General features: G+C 39.9%; 1 long non-coding RNA gene across 1 annotated transcript in view; it reads left to right on the plus strand.

The window, feature by feature from the left end:
* Positions 1-4,722: 4,722 nt before the first annotated feature.
* Positions 4,723-17,841, plus strand: part of LOC110344325 (uncharacterized) — a 377,838-nt gene continuing 364,719 nt past the window's right edge. Inside the window, exon 1 of the long non-coding RNA XR_015451649.1 lies at positions 4,723-8,133. This is a non-coding gene — a long non-coding RNA (uncharacterized LOC110344325). The remainder of the gene's footprint in view (positions 8,134-17,841) is intronic.

Raw genomic sequence — 17,841 nt, forward strand, 5'->3', positions numbered from 1 at the left:
GATATTTAGCTATTTAAAGGCAAATATGGCACTGAAGTAACACTGAGCATCACTAATCCAAAAACCTGAAATCTTAAATGCTCTAAAATCTGAAACTTTTTGAGCACTAACATGATGCCGCCAATGGAAAATTCCACACCTGAACCTTTATGATAGGTGGTGGTAAAATTTCCACACTTGAACTTATATGATAGTTTGTAGTGCACTAGAAATATTGTATAAAATTACCTCCAGGGTTTGTGTTAAATCTGTAGATGAAACGTAAATGAATTTTGTGTTTAGACCTAGGTTACTATCCCCAAGATACCTTGTTATGTGTGTGCAGATATACCAAAGTTGAAATAAATCTGAATCACTTCTGGTCCCAAGCATTTCAGATAAGAGCTATTTTAGCTAGTGAGCAGAGATAAGATTATTAGAATGTAGGAGAAGAAGTCCCAGTTAGCTATGTGGTGCTGATATCCCAGGGGTGTAACAAGGCTGGTTCTAGAAATGAGCAGACAAGAAAGAGGAAGAAGGCCCCTCCAGCAGCCTTTCCAGTTTCCCTTAGTGTTTCCTGTTGGCAGAGCTGGACAGAGTGCCTACTGGGAAAACAGAAATGTAGTTTGCAAGGTCCTAGTTGAACACTGCACAGCAGAGTGTAGCAGGGTGGGTTGGGAGCTGAGAAACAAAGCTAATTACCAACACTGCCTTTAAAATAGGGAAATGCTTATCTTTCAGAGTTCACAATAGAACTGTTTATGTTTAAAATTAGAAAGATAAAATAAAAACAATAAAATCAGAAAGATAGATGCTTTTTAAAAAAGCAATCCCAGAATCTTATTTTCTGAACTTTACTTTTCCAAATTTGGGGAATTAGCATAAGTCAACGTTCCTTTGTTGAGATGATAACTGAGCTCCTCCTCAGAACTGCTCTTATAGTCTTGAAACTTTCAGACTATTTCCAGTCATTTTCATTCTGTACCTTATCCAGTTTATCTAAGTATTGCTGGGAACTCATGTGGAAAGATCAAGGGCTTTGACATCAGAAAGATAGAGATTCAATTGTGCCTTTGCCACTTTGTGGTTTAACCTTAGATGAGTTCATTAGTCTTAATTTCCTTACTGTTTCAGTGGACTTGGATATGCATACCTATCATGGGTCTTTTATAAGGTTTATGAGAAATAATGTTTAAAAAGTGACTAGCATACACAGCACAGATACCTAATAAAAACAAATTACACTCCACTCTGTCTGACTACTTGAGGTCAAACCATGAGTTTCTGATGGATCACTCTCCTGGATGCAGAATATAACTTTTGTAAGGGCAACAAGGATAAGATAGGCATTGGTGTCACCTATACAGGGTAGTTTCCACGAACTCTCCCTTAGAGGAATTGCAGGCAACCAAGTAATCTCAGTAGCAGGGACATAGATACCTTACCATTGCAGTCAGTTTCCAGACAAGCTTCCCATTTTCTCCTTCCAACTTGATTGTCATGCCTGAGTTCTCTCCCGAGGAAAAAATCTGGACTCAAAAACTGATTGTTATTTTCTCTTTTTGCCCTTGAGCTGCCTTAAATTTTATTAATTAAATACTGGGGCCAGAGTAGTACTCCACTGTGTATAAATATCATGTTTTCTTTATCCACTCATCTGTTGATAGATATATAGGCTACTTCCAAGCTTTAGCTATTAAGAATTGTGCTGCTATATGGGTATGCATGTATCACTGTAATGTTATGTCTTTAACTCTTTTGGGAAGATACCTAGAAGGAAACTAGCTGGGCCTAATGGAATTTCTAGTTTTGGTACTCTGAGAAATCTGTAATGGTAAGTGAAATAAATCAGACACACAAGCTTAAATATCACATGGTTTCTCTTATATGAGAAACCCAAAAGATAAGCAAAGAACAAAATAAAATATAGATAATAGGAAGTAGGGAAATAGATCATTTTCAAATGGGAAGGTGATCTAGAGATGGAGGGAGGGGAGAGGAAGGGGAATGAAAAAGAATTGAGATGTGCTATGTACACGTACCAACTTCTGCCCGTGAGGAATGTAAACATATACTAATAAAAACTGAAAAAAAGCTGGGGCAAAGACCCATCCCAAAGCAATGTACAGTGGCCTTTGGTGAAATGTGTATCCAAGCATCTACTTTTAACATTTGGAAGATGGCATTTCTGATCTAAAGGAAGCTTCCTATCCTTGGGAGGTATGAGTTAGGTGCAATGCTAGTGAAAAAGGCAAGTGTCTCTTGGGCTACTTTATAATGAAATTATAACTGGATTAATAGTCACAGATGTATGGAAATCTTGGTTGTCTGTCTGAGAATGTGCTCTTCAAGATAACAGAGAGAAACATAGAGAGTTCCTTTATTTTTAAGAAATGACCAGTTGGATTATAATTTACCTTTTCTTCATCAGAGAGTATGAATTTACTGAGCATCTCTTGAATATTATTAGTCAGAATTCACCAGAGAAACGGAATCCAAAGGATATCAGGATTTATCTTGGATTTATTGTGAAAATTGGCTCACATTTGCATGGAGGCTTGGAAGTCGCTCTCTATGCCATCTGCAAAGTGGAGAACCAAGACAGCCAGTGGAGTAATCAGTGTAGATCTGAGAGCCTGAAACAGGAAGGGTGATTTCTCTCAGAGAGTGGTGAAAGGGAATTTGATGAACCTGGATCTCCAGTATCCGAAAGTGGGAGACGGTAGATGTATTTCAAGAAGAGAATGTGAATTTCACCCTTTCCCTTCATTTTTGTCCTATCTGGGCCCTCAATAGATTGGATGTTGTCTCCCCCCACTGGTAAGGATGGATCTTCTTTACTCAGTCTCCTGATTCAAATGCTAATCTCTTCCAGAGACACTGTCACAGGCACACCTAGAAATAATGCTTTACCAGCTATTTGGGCAGCCATTGGTCCAGTCAAGTTGACACATAAAACTAACCATCTCATTTGCCTTTTGCCAAACCAGTGAAGATTCAATGTATGTCCCTCAAGAGTTTTCATGAATATAGTCTCTGCAGGGGAGGGCATTGTACTTATGTATCCCCAGATGGAAAAAAGTTCTGTTTATGTGCTACCATAACTTTACCAATCAGAAGACATATTATGGAGCTAAATGCATTTGGCTTCAGGATCCCTGCAGATCTCTTTCAACATGAGAGTTAATAATTTGTGAAAACTCAAATTTAAAAAGAAAATTATCTTTAATTCATATAAGGACAAAAGAGCAAGGCAACACTCTAGCTGTCCTCTTTTTAAACATCTGTGTCCTTTTTCTCTTTTTTGTTTGTTTCTTCTTGACTTTTTTGTCTCTTTTGAATCAAACTGCCTTGTGTGCTGCAAACCCAGTATGTTGCTTTTCAGCCTTGATTGAATTTTTACAGTAAGTCATAAGCCCTTGAAAATAAGATTTATAATGGAAAAGCTGATACAGCCCTAGCTAGCATGGCCAGATTGGTGTTCTAATAATACTGGATAGTAATATTCTCCAAATCTAATACTCCACAGGTTTTTTTTTCCTGTGATTTGTATTGACCTAGTTCTCTCTCTAACTTGTTCAGTGCCAAAGACTGTTGCCTGGCATGTCTATAACTGGCAAAGTCAAATACCCTTTGGACATGACTGGGTCACAGTGATCTGGCCACTTATGACACGTGTTAATGTGGTACAGCTAACTGCTATAGGCACAGACACTGGGTGGTAGAAGTCCTAGGAGGAGACCAGTTCTTTGGGAGAGGCAGGCTTCGCATTTGGGGGAGGAGGGATATGGGGACAAGGGTACAACTGGCTGTGGGTTCTAGGGCAAGACCAGTCCAGTAGGCACAGCCTGGCAGGAAGAGTTTCCAGGTGAGCAGACAGGCTTCCCTGATGGGTATGAGGAGCCAGGAAACATTCATTAAAGTCCAAGTAGGTAATTCCCTTCTGGAAAGTCTGATGGCAGGCAACAGGGTCTGTCTGTGGTTCCTGGGGGTTATGGTAAAAACATGTACAGCTCCAAAAATTTTCTGAGTGATAGGGATGTCTTTTATTTCTCTCAAGGAGCCTAAGGCACCATCTTAGAAGCAGAGAGAACCCTCATCAGACAACCAGACTTGCTGGTTCCTTGATCTTGGACTTTCCAGCCTCCAGAACTGTAAGGACTAAATTGATCTTCTTTATTAAGTATCCAGTCTCAGGTATTTTGTTACAGCAGTGCAAATGGACTAGGACTAATCCCAAATCTGCCTACTCATAACATCAGGTAAATCAGTCACTCTGACTTCCAGCTCCCTTGTCTGTAAAGTGGAGTTAAGGGCTGTCTCTCACAGGGTTATTGTAAAAATAACGAGAACATTCTCGCATATGCCTAATTCACAAGGGTATTGCTGTCTTATTATTATGTTTTATGAGAGAGCTAGATCAATAATTTAAGATGATGCTATCAGAAAAAGAGGAGTAGGGTGAGAATCCCATGATCATCCTTAGTAGCTTCCAGAAAAACCAAAGACTAGGAAGGAAGATGAAAAGAGCTGGCGTCCCTCTGGAGCAGGTCCAATTCATCCCTGAATGAATGGAAAATTTAAAAGGTAGGGCCTGAGACACCTACAAGAACTTCCCATTGTTCATCTTATCTTCACAGCCTGAACGCACAATTTCTTTCTTCCATGCATTTGTGCATTTTCCACTTGGCAACCTGCAGTTAGCTCAGGCTCCAGGTTGAAATGCTTGGGAAGGATCCTGGAGCACTTTTAACTCTTGTTTGAATATCAAGGGTGGAGAGGCTGCTACAATGTCCAGGTGGGCTGAGTCAAGGAGAGAAACTGTCTCTGCTTTTTGGTTGCCTGTCCTTTGGGAGAAGCTCAGGAGGTGGTCTCATTGAGAAGAGAAAAAAGAGAAGAGAAAATTGCTTTAGCTCAAAAGATCTTCACAGATTGAGGGACAGTAGATTCATTTAACTCTTTACATGTAGTTTGATGCTTGATGTTTAGCAAAGGATGTTGGATATGATCTTTATAAAGAAATTCTAAAGGAGACTCCATAAGAACCAGGTGGTGTCTGATCTTCCTATGCTTTCTGACTTTGGATAGCCTCTTTCCTTCATCAAATAAGAGCAGTGGTCACTTTGTATAGCCTACCTTGGGGAATATGTTGAAAGACCTATAGAGAATCTTGCATAACATGCTATGTTAGAGCTTGGAGGACTCCATGCCCAGAGTGTGATCTAATCCCTGACTTTTCAGGTGAACAGCCTGAAACTTAGAGGTCACCTGGCTTATCAATGGTAGTTTGCATCACAGTTGGAAAAATTCACCGGTTGACACAGTTGGCTTTCTATAGCTGCCAGTGCCTTTTTTTTTTTTTTTTTTTTTTACCAGAAAGGATCACAGGCTGTCTTCCATTGACAGTGAATAGCTATCAGCAGTGTGTGGCAGATGCTCAGGTCCTTGGCAGGAGCTCAGTGGCCCCTCTGGAGGAGAGGAAGAAGCTGTAGTCGCTCCCCGGAAGGAGGCTTTCTCGAGTCAGAACTGGGATGGGTCAGTTACATTTGATGGGGTCTTTTCCTACTAGGGCCCTTTTTAGAATTCACTGGAAAACATTTTTTTGTTGTTGTTGGTTCTTTTTTACTTCTCTTTAAAAGCTTTAGGTAACCAAGGGCAGCAGTTGAAAGCTGGATGTTTTTCTTCTTGTTCAACCTGAAGGATATGTGCAGTTCTGGCAGTTAACCTCATAAATTAAGGCCTTTAAAGAAAAACATGTGTGTTTTTGTCCAACTTGGCAATTCTTGAGATTCAGTATTTTCCCAAGGAGGTTTCATTCAGCATGGAATGAGAGAGATTGAGCTTGGGGAGCACTCTGCTTCTCCTTCTTGTGATGATTTATTTTGCCCTCTAATGACATGGGCTGTTGCATATGGCTGCTCAGGTTGTGCACTGCATAACTCTAGGGTCAAAAGCCTCAGACATGATTGGAGCAGGGTTGAAACTTTGGTCTTGTCACTGAAATTTTGCAGTTTTAGAAGCCTCTGAGGTTCACCAATAGCTCGGCTGCTTCACCTGCCTCTGCTCCATTTGGGGTTTCAGCTCCAGCTGTGCTAATGAAGGATCAGGCTGTCTTCTGGTGTTTGGGGGACACCATACCTGGGTTCACCTTTTCTGGGTGGTACTCATGCTAGGAGGTGGCACTCCTATCAAAATGTTCTTCTGAATGTGGCATTCCTGCCAGGTATATTAGTATTTATAAGGGCATATCTGGAGACCAAATGATAGCCTAGGGGAAAAATTTTTTCATGGTGTTAGGAATGGGACCACATTGGTAGCAGAGGAACTTATGTGGAGGCAGGGAAAGCTCAAACTATCCCAGTTGTGAGTGGCTGCTCTTCTCTCTCCCTAAAGCCTTCCCCTTGGTGGGCAGCTGAGCTATGGGAGGGAGGGATAGTTGTCCAATTAGTCCTCAAACATCGTTTTCTGTTTTTGCATCCTTCTACTTGCAGGCAAGGCTCCCTAATTATCCTTGACACTTTGTAAGTCTGAATTAGGTTGATGAAGAAATACAGTTATCTGGAAAATATTAGCTAAAACAACTAAAAAGGAAGCTGCTACTAAATATTGAGCTTCTATATCAAGACACTAGGCACCATAAGTATATAGTTATATTTGAAGGGAGACTATTTACTTATTTGGAAAGAAAAACTTCCCCCTATAATTCCACTGACAGAAAATACATCCAATGGGGTATATTTTTGAAAACATGTGATTATTTTCTCCTTTGTGAGCTTATGACTTTCTTATTAAGCTAAGGATATTCGTCTGCCTTCAGGTATGTTAGCATTACAGAAGAAATGCAAAGAGAACACACAGGGTAACATTCAGCTTCAGTCATGCAAAATAGAGTACACTAAGAAAACTGGCTTGGAAATCAGAAAATTTTTAAAAATTAATTTTATTGGTACATATTAGGTATACAATGAGATTCATCATTAGAAATTTGCACCTTTACATAATCACTCTTGGTTCTTATTTTTTCCCCATTCCCCTGACCTCCCTTCAACCCCTCCATCCCTTCCCATTTACAAAGACTTTGTTTCCATTTTTTTATTCTGTCTTATTAATTCCTGGTTAGTACTTGGATGGGAAAACCAGGAATTTTAATGTGATAAAGGATTTACTAATCTAGGTCCTAGCTAACAAAATCAAGGGACTAACTAGTAGGATTCAGATCATAGAGTTCTCCTAATATGTAGAGAAAGCACCCTTTTTAAAGAAAGAATTCATATCATAAAGTCCTTTTAGTGTGTAGAAAAAAAATCCCTTTGTTTGCACTGGGGCTTCATCACAAGATTGGGAAGGAAGAGTGACTTACAGTAGTGCTTCTCCAAGTGTGGTCTCTAGAGCAGAGGAATTGGTATCACTTGGGAACTTGTTAGAAATGCAAATTCTCAGTTCCACCCCAGACTTAACTCTAGTAAGCGGACATAGTCTGTTTTGTTGTTGTTGTTTTAAATAAGCCTTCTGGGTGATTCTGATCCATAGTACAATTTAAGAAGCCCTGGTCTAGCAAAAATATCACACCTTCCAATCCAGGGCATATGAGAAAATGGAGGAAAGACATAGAGGAGAAAAGAGATGTGAGATCTGTATATCCCTGTTTCTTCAGCAAGATTCAGCCCAGAAAGAGGGAGAGATTTAGAAGCAAAGGTAATGGGTGTAGGAACCAGCCTGGAAGCTGAGCTTGAACCTGACCAAGGGGTGACGAAGATGAAAAAGAGACACAGAAACAAGTTAAAATCTGGGGGTCCAGGGGGCTCATGTCTCCTTTCGACTTAAAGCCCCAAATGACTGACGCACCTTTATTCACTCAGACACAGGCATGAGCAATTAGAGTTCCTCAGGATTCATCTGTCTCCCCCTTCCATGGTACTTATCTGGGTAAACAACTTAACCTTAGGTGTTTTTACATTTCCTTGCAGCGTGTTAATAGGCTTCTATGTCCTCTTTCTCCTCAGGAGGCCAATTAGGCCTCATTCTTCCCATCTGGTCTCCACAAATGGCACTCATTCTCCTCATTCAGAGCTCCTCTATTAAGCTGGCTTCCCCAACGAGAATACGGCCAAACTTGAAAAGACTTTGGTGTTGCTGTCTGGTTAGGCTGAGCAGGTAAAAATTTTTAGTTTGTCTAAGCTTTCTTCAAGTCCCTGGTGGTATTTTCAAGTTTCAGACTTAGCTGAGAGTCCAGCTAGTGCATTTATCCTCAGGAGTGGTGCAATGAAAGGGTGGAGTGTCTTTGAGCAAGGATTGCAGCATCTATTTCCCAGACTAAAACCAATGGTGGGCACAGTCAGATCTCAGTGGATTCTCTAGCTCAGAGAGTGCTGTGAGGATCCCCACTTAAACCAGGTTGGTTCAGGCATCTTACCAAGCAGGACAAAAAGGACATCAGCCACATGAAGACAAGTGACATTGCCCCAGGATTGAGTAGAGCTAGAAGACTGTCCGACCTTGAATCAAAAGGTCCACCCTAAGAATCACATTCTTTATTCTATGCCATGATACCATCTTGGAGAGGAGGCAGAGCTATGTGAACACTTTTATTTTTCTCCATATATAGAACCTGATTTTTTGTTGTTTTTGTTTGTTTGTTTATTTTTGGTACTGGGGATTGAATCCAGGCCTTTGCACTGAGCTATATCCCTAGCCCCAACCCCACCCCTTAATTTTTTTTTTTAAGTTTTGAGACAGGGCCTCACTAAATTCCTAAATGTCTTAGGCTGGGCTTGAACTTGTGATCCTCCTGCCTCAGTCTCACAGAGTGCTGGAATTACAGGCATGTGCCATCATGTCTGGATAGACAAAGCCTTCTTAAAAGACTTATTTGAATTATTTGGATGGACTGTTTTTAACCAAAGAGGATTAATAGTTAACATCTCCCCCAACTTCCCTGAAAGTGGATAGGGATTAACAAGACTCTATCTGTACCTCAGAGTTATAGTGTGCATTAAATTTGTAATCATACCACACATGGAATTGAATATCCAAAGACCTGGGCTCCTGTATGGCTTCATAAGACACTTAGCCTTTCTGTGCCTTGGGTTAGTTTTACCTGTAAAATGGGTTGGTAAATGTTTCCTTTTATATATTGTCATGATGGTTACACTGGTGCACACACAGAGGGCAAGAAACTCTGTTAACATAAGTCATCAAAACTGTTATAATAAAATATGTAATATAAAAATATATAACCATACTGAAGAGTGTTCAATAATAGTCTTTTTAAATAACATTCTAGAAGTTTTATTTAAGTATTATCTCATGCCTTCAATTGTTTATTCTGTAGTGTCATTGGAGTTATCCATGGGTACCTTGTAGTGAATGTCCCTCTCCCTCCTTAAGTTTGTTTCCTCTTCTACTGGTTGTAGGATGTGTTCTTTTGGAGAATTTCTCTTTTCCAATCACAGCCATCCTGGCTATTCTGCGATTATTCTTAAAACAATAATCTTCCAAAGGTTCAGATCCACCCTACAATTTCCCTTCATTAAGAAGGCTTATAGACAAAACTTCTCCAAACAAAGGTATAGTTACTATAATTACTTAGGAGCAATAAATAATTTAATAATCAGTTCAACAAAGCAAATCAGATTGGCTCCCCCAAGGCTGTAGTTAAAGGTGTGTTACAGGTATGGAACTTGTGGTCATGAGGATGATCTGAGTAGTCATTATGGGCCCATTAGAGGCCTCACCCATGTTATTCCTCAGCTGGTCAGTGGAGGGAAGTTATTTTTTTCTTTTTTCTTCTCTGTTATAGTTTAAATCAGGGCAAGTGCAGCCCAGCTCCGGTAGCCACCTCTTAGGCAGATACAAGAAAATAGGCAAAGAGCAGAATCTCTGATGGAGGAGTTCAGGTCCCATTGTGCCAGTTATTCCCCAAACCAAGACAGTCTTCCTTCTCAGTTATATGAGCTAATATACCTATAACAGTGGTGAACCTATGGCATGTGTGCCACAGCACACTGTTCATATCATTGAAAGTCAAACGCTTTACAAGATTTACTTAGCTGTCTTCTGAAGTACATGAAATGGAGTGAGTAGGTATAATAGAACACTCCATCTGAACCTGGCTGTTTCTTATCTCAGATTTTAGATTTAGGGACAAGTAATTTACTGAGTAGAAATTTGGCACAGGATGTTGAGGGATATTCAGGATACTGATGGGTCTCAAGTATGTGAAATAAAAGAAAAAGTGAAACAAAGAAAGGAAATACAAACTGAGTTGAGTTTCACAGGGCAGGTTCCTCAAGCATCTCAATAAAATTAGTTGAGAATTTGATTCAGTATGAAATTCATTTCATCTCAGATATCTTTCCTAGAGCTTCAGAGTGGCTGGCATAGATCTCTGCCATCTGGTTTGCTTCCTTCTCTTCTTATCCACCTTAGACACATTCTTGTTTCCTGCCACTCAGGAACAATCTGCCTAACCATGTATTTGAGTACTGTCTTCTTAACTTCTCACCCTTGATATCCACCTTCAGTACTGCTGGGATTTCTACTTCATTTCTGTTTCCTGTTTAAGGGCTGGGCCTAAGCCAGGGCTCATTTCTTTAGTCTGATGGGTTAATATTATTGGGCTTCAGTGAAGACCCAGCTGTTTCTAACTCAGATCATCCTCATGATCACAAGTTCCATACCCGTAACATACCTTTTAACTATTTCCAATTTGCTTTTGTTTAACTGATTATTAAATTATTTATTGCTCCTAAGTAACTATAGTAACTTAGTAAGTTTAGTAAGTAACTATAGTAAGTTTTGTCTATAAGCCTTCTTAATGAAGGGAAATTGTAGGGTGGATCTGAACCCTTTGGAAGATTATTGTTTTAAGTGACCTCCTGGACTGCAGTTTGATCTCTGGTATTAAGCCAAGTAGGAAGGCCACTGTTTGGTAACCTTCAATTGATAGGCAGCAAGTTAAGGAAGGCTTAAGGCCACAATTTAAGTCTGGTCATAGCTCTGCAATATGACTACAAATAGACTGAGCCAGATTTGGGGAGGTAGTAGGTGGGAGAGGTGCTCCCGAGTTCCCCCACTCACCATGTTTGTACCTGCAGTTACTTACATTATTTTGACGTTAGTTACTTGGATATGTTATAGTGATAAAAAGTTCTAGGTGAAAATTGCTTATTATAATAATTACTTAGATACCTCTATAAAGAAAAGTTTTTCAAAAGCCCTAAAGAGATCCCAGGACCAAGCATGTCTAATGAGTAGTAGTCACATCTGTAGTCTTAATGCCTTTCTTGACTAAAATACATTGAAGAATGTCATATACCCAAAAGCATGACATAAAATTAATCAAATTTAGCACCTCTTTCCCTCAGAGACTTCTAAATCCTAAATTTTAGCCATTTAAAAGTTTCTTCAAAGATCATCAGGGATAAAAATGGTCATATTAAAACCCAAGAAAGCATTAATTTAAATTATGATAATATGACCTATTAAAGAAATCCACTCTGATCTCCCACCAGACCAGCCTAAAATAAATCAATTTTTTGTTAATCTTCTGGAGGCAAAATGAAAATTATTTACACTACTGGTAGAAATTAAAAAGAAGTGAAACTAGCTACAATATATTATCATTTTATCTAATGGAGTTTACAGAAAGAGTGGGTATCTGCCATTTCTTAAAGTTTGCTATAATTTTTTATCTCACCTCCACATTGAATGAAAATTGATCAAAAGCAGACAAATTATTTAGAAAAATACTAAGAATATTACTGCCCACATCAGGAAGAACATGCAGAACTCAACACAGGTGTCCATGGCTATAGGGAAAAGCATATATTAACTACATATATATTTCATACACATATATGATACAGGATCTGTGTCTATTAGAGGTAGTAACTAGAGCCAGACAAACACTGCATGAAAACTCTTATCTGACAAACATAGAAACCATCCTCTTACCTACAGTACCATTGAAGGGCATACAGCCTCCCTCAGATCCCTATCTTGCCTTTAACTTAAACAGGTAGGTAAAGTGATGGTGTGCTAAGTGGAGAATTTAAGATCAATGTTAGACTAGCTCTATTCATCATGCCAAACAAATTTTTAATATGTCAAATGATTTAGATAGAGTTTGAAGCAAAAAACATCTTAAAAGTTTGAGGGGGGAGTAACTATCAGAGGATGAATGCATTATCCAAGGTGCTAAGATCATAGAAATGTCTTAGAAATAATCTATGGCACTATATAAATGGAACAAGTGTATAGAGGAGTCTTAACTTATTGGGGTGTAAATGCAAAAATGCTTTATTTGCAATCATTGTTTTTCATTGAATCCTGTTGAACCTTGTTTTAATTCATTTATTCTGCATTTATTGAGAATTTATTATGTCCTAAGCACTGATTTAATTACTGAAAATATAGTGATAAAATGAAACCCTTGCCCTCGTTGAGGTTGTACTGTTCAGATAACAATTTTCTTTAGTGTCGTTTGATTCCATAATTTAGCAGATATATAGTTTTAAAGATTTTAAGTCATTATTGTCTACTAAGGCTTTCTTTCTTTTGGCTTATTCTTTATGTTGTACTAAATGTTAGAAACAGTGTATCAGAAAACACTAAGTAAAACATATAGAGGTAAATTTTTGGCCTCAGAATGTAGATGTCAAAGTACAAACTGGCACAAAGAGACTGGATGTAGGATATGTAGGAGTACAAGAGCAGAATAAAAACACAGGATAAAGGATAGTGGTATAATTGAAGTAATACCAGGAACTATTAGCTTGAGTCAAGTGAAACATGTAGAGTTGGTTGTGGGAGGTAAGCTTGATACTGACGGCCTATTAAGAAGTCCCTGGGTGGTGATGCACACCTGTAGTCCCACCATTTGGGAGGCTGAGGCAGGAGGATTGCCACAAGTTTGAGGCCATCCTGGGCTACATAGTGAGTTGATAGCCAGCCTGAAATACAAGGTTAGACTCTGTTAAAAAACTGAAAAAAGCCGGGGATTTAGCTCAGTGGTGCTGCCACCTGCCTTGCAAGCTCAAGGTCCCGAGTTCCATTCCCCACCAAAAAAACCCTGAAAAAATAGAAACAAACAAACAAAGACAAAGTAGTCCCTGAGCCAGAACTAAGTGGGGAAGCTGGAAGACAGACACAAATAATGAATGAAACTCAGGTGTATGTCAGCAGCAAGTGTGAGGAAAAACCAGGATATAGAGCAAATCCCAGTTGTCTTGGGAAAACAGAGCCAGAGATTGGAAGAAATAAAAACAGTAAAGCTAATTAAGAGGTCTAGAGGGAGATTTATTAAGTGGGCTATATGTGAGGGTAGGGACCAGTAGTAGTAAAGGTATTGAATATATGAATATTAATATGCATATTTTTAATAAGGGTGTTATTCTTTTTACTCTGTCCCTTTTTTCCATACAGGAAATATTACTGTTTTAAATTAAGGACAATGTTGGAAATTCTATGTTGTCCATCTTATTGGCCTATAGGTTCTGGAAGTAGGTGTTGATGATCCTCTGGATTTCTTCTGGGTCTGCTGTAATTTCACCCTTTTCATTCCTGATTGCATGGATTTGGGCCTTTTCTTTCCTTTTTCTGAAAAGGTTGGCTAAAGGTTTGTCAATTTTGTTGATTCTTTAGAAGAATGAACTCTTGGCTTCATTGATTTTTTGTATCGTTCTCTTAGTCTCCATTGCATTGATTTCTCCTCTGATCTTTATAATTTCCTCCCTTGTATGAGCTCTGGAGTTGTCCTGCTCTTCTTCTTCTAGAAGCTTGAGGTTCAGCATCAGGTTGTTTAATTGGGCTCCTTCTGTTTTCCTAATATGCGTATTCACTGGTATGAATTTCCCTCATAAGACTGCTTTCATTGTGTCCCATAGATTCCGATATGTTGCATTGTCATTGTCATTTAATTGAAGAACTGTCTGATTTCTTCTTTCATTTCCTCTGTGACTCATTGGTTATTCAGAAGTGTGTTGTTCAATTTCCTCGTGTTTATGAAATTTTTTGAGTTTCTTTTGCTATGGATCTCCAATTTCTCTATGGTCTGACAATATACAGGGGATAACCTCAATTCCTTTGCACTTATTTAAACATGTTCTGTGTGTGAGTATGTGGCCTGTTTTGGAGAATGACCCATGTGCAGCTGAGAAGAATGTGTATTCTGATTTTGTGGGGTGGAAGACTCTGTACACATCTGTTAAATTCATTTGTTCAAGAGTTCAATTGAGTTCTAGTATTTCATTACTTATTTTTAGTCTAGTTGATTTATCTATTTGTGACAGTGGGGTGTTGAGGTCCCCCACTAAAATTGCATTAGTGCATATATGACTTTTCATGTCTGTTAGTATTTGTTTTATATAGTTGGGTGCACTAGCGTTTGGTGCATAGATATTTATGATTGTCATCTCTTCCTCTTGGATTGTTCCCTTTACAAGGATGTAGTGTCCTTCTTCATCTCTTTTCATCAGTGTTGGTTTGAAATCTACTTGATTTGCAAAGAGGACAGCTACTCCTGCTTTTTTTCAGGTTCCTGTTGCATGGAGTATTGTTTTCCACCCTTTAACTTTCAGTCTATGAGTTTCCTTTCAAATTAAGTGTGTTTCTTGTATGCAGCATATTGTTGGATTTTGCTTCTTGACCCATTCTGCCAGTCTATTTCTTTTGATTGGTGAATTGAGACCATTAACGTGGATGGTTATAACTGAAACGTATTGACTTGTCATTGCCATGACTTTTTCCTTTTGTTGGGTTCTGCCCCTTTACATTTAATTTCTTGTCATGCCAGATAGGTTCATTCTGCTTTGCTTCCTGGGGTTGTGATCCTTGTTGTCTGTTCCTAGGCTATTGTGTAAAATTCTTTGGAGTGCTGGTTTGGTATTCACGAAGTTCCTAAGGTGCTCTTTGTCATGAAAGTATCTTATTTCTCCATCCATTTTGAAAGATAGTTTTGCAGGGTACATCAATCTGGGTTGGAGGCTGTTTTTTTTTAGGGCTTGGAATATGTCACTCCAAGCTCTTCTTGCCTTGATGGTTTGTGTTGAGAAGTCTGCTGTGATTCTGATGGGCTTTCCTTTGTATGTGATTTGTTTCTTTTCTCTGACTGCTTGGAGAACTTTGTTCTTCTGTTGATTTTCTGGAATCTTAACAATTATATGCCTATGTGTAGATTTTTTTTGATCAAGGCTATTTGGAGTCCTATATGCCTCACTTATCTGTATGTCAAGCTCTTTTCCCCTGCTTGGGAAGTTTTCTGCCATTATTTCTGTGAAGAGATCTTTTATGTCATTTGCACTCTCTCCTGTTTCTTTATTGAGCCCAATCAGTCTTATGTTATTCTTGTTTGCATCATCTAGCAGCTGCTAGATTGATTTCTCATGTTCCCTTATAATTTTGAAGCAATTTTTCTTTTCCTGGTCACTAATTGCAATCTTATCTTCTATATCTGAAATTCTGTCCTCACATTGGCTCATTCTGCTGTGTGGACTTTCAGTGGAGTTTTTCATGTCCTGGAAATCTATTTGCATCTGTTTTATGGATTCCATTTGTTTCCTATGTTGGGATTCCATCATGTTCCTGAGCTCCTCTCTAGATTTATTAATCATGTCTTGCACTAGGAGCACAATTTCTCCTGTTGTCTGAGAAATTATTTCTGATTTCATTTTTTCCAGATCCCCTTTTGTTGCCAGTTCAGTGGGTCCAGGTGGTTGAGTATCAGAGTATTCCATCTCATTTCCCTTTGGGGTTGCTGTAGGTGATCTGGAAGTCTGGTTTTGAGACTTATTTACATGTTTTCTCATTTCAACTGGGGCGGGAGGCTGTTAGTGCCTGCACAGATTACCTCCTCTAAGCTGGGAGAGGTGGGACAGGGGCCGGGAGCAGCGGTAGGGATGGTGGCCCAAAAGCCCTTTCCTGTGGGCTTGGAGCAGCAGGAGAGATGGTGGCCGAGAAGCCCCTTCCTCTGGACCAGGAGCTGTGGGATGGCGGCTCAGCAGCCCCTACCTCTGGGCCGGGAGTGGTGGGAAGGATGGTGGCCTGGAAGCCCCTTCCTCTGGGCCAGGAGCAGCGGGACAGAAGTTGGTCCAAAAGCCCTATCCTCTGGGCTGGGAGTAGCGGGTGGGATGATGATTGGGAAGCCCCTTCCTCTGGACCAGGATCAGTGGGATGGTGGCTCAGAAGCCCCTACCTCTGGGCCGGGAGCAGCGGGACTCTGTACCATGGTCTGGTGGTCTGGTGTCCTCTGCGTCTTTGTAGTGTGGAACCAGGTGGCTGCCTGTCTGTAGCGGGGTGATTTGGTGTCTTCTGCGTGACTCGGGACCTCTGTAGGGCCAATGTTGGAAATTCTAGAATGGCGACATGAAGGAGGTCAGAACTTACTACAAGATGACCTGAAACATGACAGAGTAGAACTGTGTCTCTGCTCTAGGTCTTGCTCCTCTCCCACCTCCTTTCTTGGCTTCTGTGGGTCTCTCTGACTCCTATCGATCTGATATTAGTTTCACTGTATCTTGATAACAGTTTTAGTCAACAATTTTCCAAAACTTTGCCCAACCCCTGGTTTCTGTGGTTCCAGAGTACTGTACTAATCTCTTGTTTTCTGGTTCTAAAAATTTATAAAATTAATAGCCACCCAACAATAATATTAATTTCAATTTATTGAGCAAATATAGATATCACAATCTTCATTTTTCATGTGAAGTGACTGAAGTTTATCTGGGGAAGAGTGAGGCTTTCAACCCAGGTCTGACTCTAAGCCTTGTGCTCTGCAGTCTTCCAGTGCTGCCTCTCAGTCCTTACACTGTTGTCCGGATGAAATGAGGCAAGTGGTGTTAGAATCTGCATAGACCTTGGTTATGTTAATAGGCATGAGATTCTCCTAAAGATTTCTTATCTGAAAAGGTAGTTTCTAGCCAGGGAAGGTGGCTTATGCTTGTAATCCCAGCACTCAGAGTTTAAGTCCAGTCTGGGCTACATAGTGAGTTCAAGGCCGGCCTAAACTTTATAGTGAGACTCTATTTAAACAAACAAGCAAACAAAGACAATTTCTGGAGTTAGAGTTTAATGCAAAGTATGGATGTAGCTGAATGAGGATTGTGGCTATGAGGAGCAAAAGGTTAGAGAGAGAGAGAGAGAGAGAGAGTGTGTGTGTGTGTGTGTGTGTGTGTGTGTGTGTGTGTGTGTGTGTGTAGGGGCTTGGCTTATTGGGGAAAGGGAGGCCTTTTGGAAGTGCCCTTAAAAAAGCTCATTTAAGCCCTGCTTGGATAAAGAAAGCTAGGTGATTATAGCAGGATTTTGTTGGCATTGCTTCTTCCCTGATGACAAAGCCAAGGACAGTGTGTTCCGCTTCGGGGGAAGCAAGCTGTGCATTAGGAGGTAAATCTCTGGCTTGCAAAAGGTTCAATAAAATGGTCCTTAGGAAAGCTCACCAGTTTGCTAAATTTAGGGTGGTGAATACCATCCAGGACAAGAATATTCTTTGGCCTTTGGCCCATTGCTTTTTCATCTGACTGAGAATTGGATGCATTTTCATTTCCTATAAGCTTTTCTCTTGACTTGAAGTACCTTTGTGTTTGGAGGCAGGAGACTATGTGCTGATAGTTGGGTAGGGCCTGATTGCTGATTCATATCCCTGTTGATAACAACAGCTTGCTTTGGGGGATGCATTTCCAGTGAGGGATTGAGAGTCCTCTCTGATGCTTTCATGTAATTTTGTTTCATCATTCATCTCTCTGAAGGTGCCTTTCTTGACTCCTCTGCTCCTCTCTTTCTCCCTCACATTTCCTTCTCCGAACTTTAATCTTTTCTTTGAAGCTATTGTTAAACATAGCAAGATCTTTGGCAGCATAAGCCCTTTGC

Source organism: Heterocephalus glaber, unplaced genomic scaffold, assembly GCF_053883595.1.
Source record: "Heterocephalus glaber isolate CG9 unplaced genomic scaffold, H.glaber_assembly_v1.0 deba00001429, whole genome shotgun sequence".
In the NCBI taxonomy this organism is placed as follows: Eukaryota; Metazoa; Chordata; class Mammalia; order Rodentia; family Bathyergidae; genus Heterocephalus; species Heterocephalus glaber.